This window comes from Sparus aurata, unplaced genomic scaffold, assembly GCF_900880675.1.
Source record: "Sparus aurata unplaced genomic scaffold, fSpaAur1.1, whole genome shotgun sequence".
NCBI lineage: Eukaryota > Metazoa > Chordata > Actinopteri > Spariformes > Sparidae > Sparus > Sparus aurata.
The window spans coordinates 71,611-78,172 of record NW_022045161.1 but is presented as its reverse complement, the minus strand read 5'-3'; positions in this window follow the sequence as shown (position 1 = coordinate 78,172).

The following is a 6,562-nucleotide window of genomic DNA, read 5'->3' as shown; positions in this document are numbered from 1 at the left end:
GATTCAGGTGAGCACTTCTGCCCAGTACAACTACTTAGTTAAGGTAAAACTAAACCTGGTCACAGGTCAAAGAAACCAACGCTGACTGTAAGAGACGGAAATAACAGCAGCCTTCAGGAACCTCTTCAAGTGACCAGTCAGAGGTTTTCTTCAGAACCTGCATAACCCGTTTACAGACCCTCGGTTTCTTTAGGGTATCTGGATCCTTCTAAAGCACACATGGCAAAATATGGTGTTGGGGGCCGGTTCTGGACCATCTGGATCCGGCCCACCACGTCCTCAAAGGAACAAAACAATCTCCCAAAAAAATGAATGTCTCATGAATGTCTTACAGTTATAATTCAGTTTCATCTGTTAAAGTGGCCTCATACATGAAGCATAACAGAATCATGTTTCCAGAGAACTCTTCACCCCGACAACAGTAATCTAAACATTAGTCTGAAGGTGACACGGCCAGTTTAAACTGGTGATTTACTGGCGGGACCGAGAGAATAACGGACCTTTCACAAATCCATCTGTGACTTCAGCACCACAGACAGCACCATGGATTTATCAGTACACAGCTCAGCGAGCGGATCGACAGCACCGATCGATCGGCCACTTTACACTGAGAGGAGAGAGAGAGATGTTCAAGTCAATGTTTTATTATGAACAAATGAGATAAGATTCAAATTAAAATGATTGTGGATGTCGTCAATTATAGTTCTGAGACAGAAAGAATGTCAGGATCAGCAGGTCAGACTTTTATCAAACCAACAGAAATGTATCAGTGCAGATAAATGATCAACGAGTCCGTCAGGCAGTCAAGCATCCACCTAAACAAAAAACTACCTCCTGGACCGGGTAGGTTACAGGACCTGGACCCATCTGGACCTCCAGCTATGTTAGAGGTCCAGACACAAGAGGTAACATCAGGAAACTTTAACAAGCTTCATTAAAAATACTGACTGAACTGACAACTTCTGGCCCAGAATCGCTCAGAATCTCTCTCATACTGGACGATTCTGCAGCGCACAGTTTACATTCAGTGTCAAAGCAGGAAGTGGGTGGAGCTTCCAGCTGAGTGCAGGACGGTGAAGTCGTGGAGGTCGATGGACGTCTGACATGTCTGACTGTTAGACTCATATGGATGTTCGTGGTGATCCTGATCCTCCTGTGGCCTACCTTCTCTTTCTAGATGAACAGGAAGTGACGTTTTATTGTGAAGTGTTCGGCCGGCAGAGCAACATCGTTAAGACAAAGTAACGAAGACTAAAGACAGTCGTGTTATTAACATTCCCTTCTCTTTCTTTTTCACATGTTTGTGTACGTACTGCAGACAAAAGGTCCGATATCGATGTTGTTGTCTGGATAAAAGACTTTTCTCTGAAGATATTCTTATGATGAACATCGTGAAACAGGAACACTGTGAGATGTTCAGAGTTAGCAGCAGATATTCAGTCAGTTTTATAAACACGTGTTTCTTCAATATGTGATTTTTGCTCCTGAACACATTTCTTGTGATCTTCACTTCATATTGGCTTTTTCCATGAAAATGATAATAAACAGATTTAACCTGCGCTCTGGACCGCAGACTCGTATCTGCGGCGGCCGTGAGGAAACATGTCGACGTTGGTTATTTCAGTGGATTGTTTTTTCCTTCAGTATCTGTCAGACTGAATTACAAACAGTGGTGTCGACCTGCAGCTGAGAGTTCAGACTCGCAGCAGGGAAGTCATCTGTGATGTGCACTTTTCAGCAGCTGAATCATGAGGCCTTTTTATACGACGCTTGTAAAAATCTTTTCACTTTTTAAACATCATTTACAATTTAAAAGCTACAGACTGAACTTTTGGGGAAATGATGTACAAGACATCGAACATGATGCAGCTATAAAAAACATGGAGTCCTGAATAATTTAAGGCCTGTTGAGAAGTTTTCCCCCACAGCTGGTTTACAGTCAGCGTTTCTCACCAGAACACACAGAGCGGATCCTGTCAGGTTCAGTTCCCTGCTCATGAACATTCAGGCAGGATTAAAACCTGCAGAGTTCACAGACAGACAGGTCGTCGTCTTCTTCTCTGCACTGTTTGGTGCGTCGCCGCCACAGATCAGTGAATCACATCAGCTGATGATCACGTACATGAAGGAGAGACAAACTATTATCTAGTTAACTCGTATCTGCTCAGAGCTGCTGCGGGTCAGAACGTCCACAAGGAACCTTTAACCCAGTTTGGGTCTGAGGGAATACTTGATTCTGATTGGCTGCAGTGTGTCAGTACTGTCAGAAACTTACATGTGAGGAACTTTGTCTGTCTGTCTGTCTCTTGTTTTACTAGCAGAGATGTGTCAGTGAAACAGACAAGGTGTCCTGACCTTTAATCCCAAAAACCTGGATCCTACATTTCCCACAATGCCACTGGATAGTGTCTTCGAATAGAGCCAGTTTATTGATTGTTGGTACTTCAACTTTCATCCTGTTTCAGCTGCACTTACAAAATCATTTAACCTCTGATTTAAACCCCTCAGCCTGCAGTCACATGATGCTATCTGAGCAGGACGCAGCGCTGCAGACCATTATCTCCCTCAGAGAAAATAAATATCTGCAGCAGTGCCTGATGGGAGCACGCTCGCTGGGAAATTAAGCTTTTTATGATGTTGACCTTATTGGAGGTTCTGAAGATGAGACGGGCTGTGGACTGACCCGAGAACACAGGGAGGAAAACATTAAAATGTAAAATATGAGGCAGACGACTCTCTGAATGTAAATGAATGTTCACAGCAGAAGCTGAAACCTGCAGCTGGTCGACAGTCTTAGAGGAAGATACTGCAGATAAACCACTGCAGTTTAATACGGGGAGGAGGAGGAGGAGGAGGAGGTGGGGGAGGAAGAGGAGGTGGGGGTGGGGGAGGAGGAACAAATAAAGCTAGGAGAGGAGGGGAAGAGGATGAGGAAGTAGCAAAAGTGGAGGAGGAAGAGGAGGAGGAAAAGGAAGCAGGAGATGATGAAGAAGAGGAGGAGGAGGAAGAGGAGGAGGACTAACCTGCTGGACGTCAGTGAACAGTGAGTGTGTGAAGAAGCAGTTTAGTTTAAAATATTATAATTAGTCTGGTTTATCTTTATTATAATTAGTTCAGTGTGTTAGATTTAAATCATCAGCATAAAATACAGTTCAACTGTGCAAACCTGTGTTTGTGATGTTTGATATCAGCGAGGCAGAAACATGTTCCTGTCAGCTGATTTAAACCCTGAAGTCGTGCTGTTACTCTCTTTCTGCTCTGCATCTATTTATACTCCGGTCGCTCGTCGTCGTGTCTCCTGCTGCTGAGACGACCCAGTTTCCCCACAGACTCAATCAACTTTCATCTCTTTCAATTAACTTAACGTAATGACTGTGATTATAGATTCATATTCACAGAGCACTTTAAACAACTGACACCTCGCAGAAGAGAAGTCGCACCAACTGCAACAAAACACTCATTTAAACATGAATACGGCAGGTGGGCTGATCCTGACGTCACTCAGGCTGATCCTGACATCACTTAGTCTGATCCTGACATCACTTAGTCTGATCCTGACATCACTTAGTCTGATCCTGACATCACTCAGTCTGATCCTGACATCACTTAGTCTGATCCTGACATCACTTAGTCTGATCCTGACATCACTTAGTCTGATCCTGACATCACTTAGTCTGATCCTGACATCACTTAGTCTGATCCTGACGTCACCTATGCTGATCCTGACATGAACAGGTACAGTAGTGATTTAGAAAACAAGGCCAGAGAGAACAGAAGCAGACTCATCGTCCTCTCAAGGACAGCTGTATCACCTGAGGCGGGATACGACTGGATTTTAATAAACTTCAAAAGGGACCATGTGTGTGTGTGTGTGTGTGTGTGTGTGTGTGTGTGTGTGTGTGTGAGCAGAATAATAAGCAGGTTGTAGTTTGACTTCCTGCAGCAGCTGGAGGGTCACAGTTCACCACATGGGATTCAAACTGACAACCTCAAAATCACAAATTACAGGCCGCGCTCGCCCCGTGTGGATACAGGACACACTCTCTACATCGCAGGGAGCGTGTGTGTGTGTGTGTGTGTGTGTGTGTGTGTGTGTGTGTGTGTGTTGCTGACTGAAGAAGGCCACAACAAATAGGTCAAGGACGGTGCAGCTGAGGAATCGAGCGACTTCTGTAGCACACACACACCTACCATGATAATAGGCTAAGTGTGTGTGTTGTGTGTGTGTGTGTGTTGTGTGTGTTGTGTGTTGTGTGTGTGTGTGTGGTGCATACTGATGCTGCTCTGCAGACACACTGTATGTGTGCGACTTTAATAAACTCCCAAAACTCTCAATAATAAACAAATTATCAGTTTAATCTATTTAATCAATAGATCGATATTAAAGCGACCCAACAGAGAGCTGAAGTGATGACGTATGTTTGTAGCTAACTGACACACACACACACACACACACACACACACACACACACACACACACACAGTTACTGTGTGATTGACAGCTCTAAAAAATAGGCAGAGATGTTTTTAAAGATGAAACAGATGTGCGTGTGTGCGCGTGTGTGTGTGTGTCTGCTGACATCAGTGAGATGTTTCCTGCACATTTCTCATGTTGTGTTTCTTCTTCTGTGTCTTTACGCTGCAGACAGCTGCTGTGTCTCAGTTCAGGTCTTCAGACGAGCATCTGAAGGCCGATTATGTCTGTCCAGTCTGAAGGCTCCTCCAGATGCTCCTTCTTCTCCCTGTTTCTGGAGGATGCACCACTACGATCCTTCGTGGCCTCACATATCCCAAGATTCTTTGCACATCCAAAAAAGAAGAAAGAAAGAGAGAAGATGGCGACATCGCGTGGCGTAGATCGTCACTTTTGCGAGCCCGAACGGCAGAAATGGTGACGTAAGGATAAAACATCTGGTGACGCAACTAGGAAATGCTCCAAAAGCTAGACCGTCACATTTAACAACAGCTGACGAGGTTAACAAGGTCTCTCTGAAGGACTCGCCTTCAAAGACCACAAAGGCCGAGTCCTTCAGAGGATGCAGACCCTGAAATGGGACGCAGCCACTGAATCCTGATGATGTCATCGTCAGACTGCTCATAGCGCCACCAACAGGTCAGACTTGGTGACACGACTCAGCCACACATCTACATTAATGCCAACACACTTTCATTCAGTTAGACATTGTGTTCACATTAGCTGGTTTTCTTGTAGCATGTTTGTTAGCAAATGCTCAGAGTTAGCAGTTAGCTTAGCATTTGTTATGACACATGACCATTTAAAGTGAAACTCTCACCAAAAAGCAACCAAGGCTTTATTTGTGATTGAATATGAGTCAAACCTTCGTATAAAAGCATAATTACGATGAAAGAGGCACTTTTAAGATTTACCGGGCAAGCTAATTTTCAATGGGAGTGCTACGGGCACTTTAGCAATAACATCAAAATCTCTATTTTTAAAACAGTAAGAAGTCTCGACACAACATGAAACGTTGCTGGTAGTATCACCAGGGTCTCTACACATGAACACGAGCATTGAGAACATTGTTTGTGTACACAGAGTTTACTAAAAAGAAGGTTTTTGAACAACTCACCATTGGAGCTGGATCTCCAGCACGCTGTCACAGCAGACAGAAAGTGTAGGCAGGAGAGTGATGGTGGACCTCCTGCCTGTTAGTTCACTACTGCTAACATGAGTTGTCCAAAAAGCTTCTTTTTAGTAAACTCTGTGTACACAAACAATGTTCTCAATGCTCGTGTTCATGTGTAGAGACCTCAGTTGCTTTTTGGCGAGAGTTTCACTTGCAGTTATTTCTGTAGCTCGACGTACACACACCTGAACAGCTTCACGGTAGTTTCAGGGTCGTGTGAGGATTGTGTCTTAATACATTTCTATTTCTGTATACACAGTTGTCATATATTATAGTTTAACGCACATTTTAATCATATATATATAATTATTATATATCATATTTTACTTGTTTCATTTTCATATTTTTGTAATCATTTCTCTTGTAGAATAACTGTAACGTGATCTGATTTCCTTCTCTGGTATTTCTATTTGTGTTTTGTCTGATCTTCGTCTCAGTTCTGCCATCGCTGTGTTCTGAGTTCTGACGTCCAGCCTGGATGAAACGACTCCGGTCTGTCGGTACACCGCTGAGCTGCCCTCCAGCGCCACCAGGACAGAGATTTCACACTCAAACATTTTATCTGCCTGGTTTGAGAGAACTGACACATCACTTCACTGTAGATAAAGTTAAGACCTTCATGCATTCTAATAAAAAGTAAATGAAAGGTTTCAGAATAAAACTGAATTACAGATTAAGTGACGGATCGTTATCGACGGCCTCCAACTCTCTGAGGCTGAACAACATTTTAACATGTGAGGAATATTTCTGCCATGACGCCTGCAGATATTAACACAGTGTGTTATTAAGTTTACAAGCACATCAGTGAACAGAAACTCGAGTCCTGACAGAATAATTTGATCATATGCAGTCAGAGTCTGACGTTCAGAAGGAGCCGGAGCCTCCAGATATTTACTGTGCTGCTCACAGAAAAA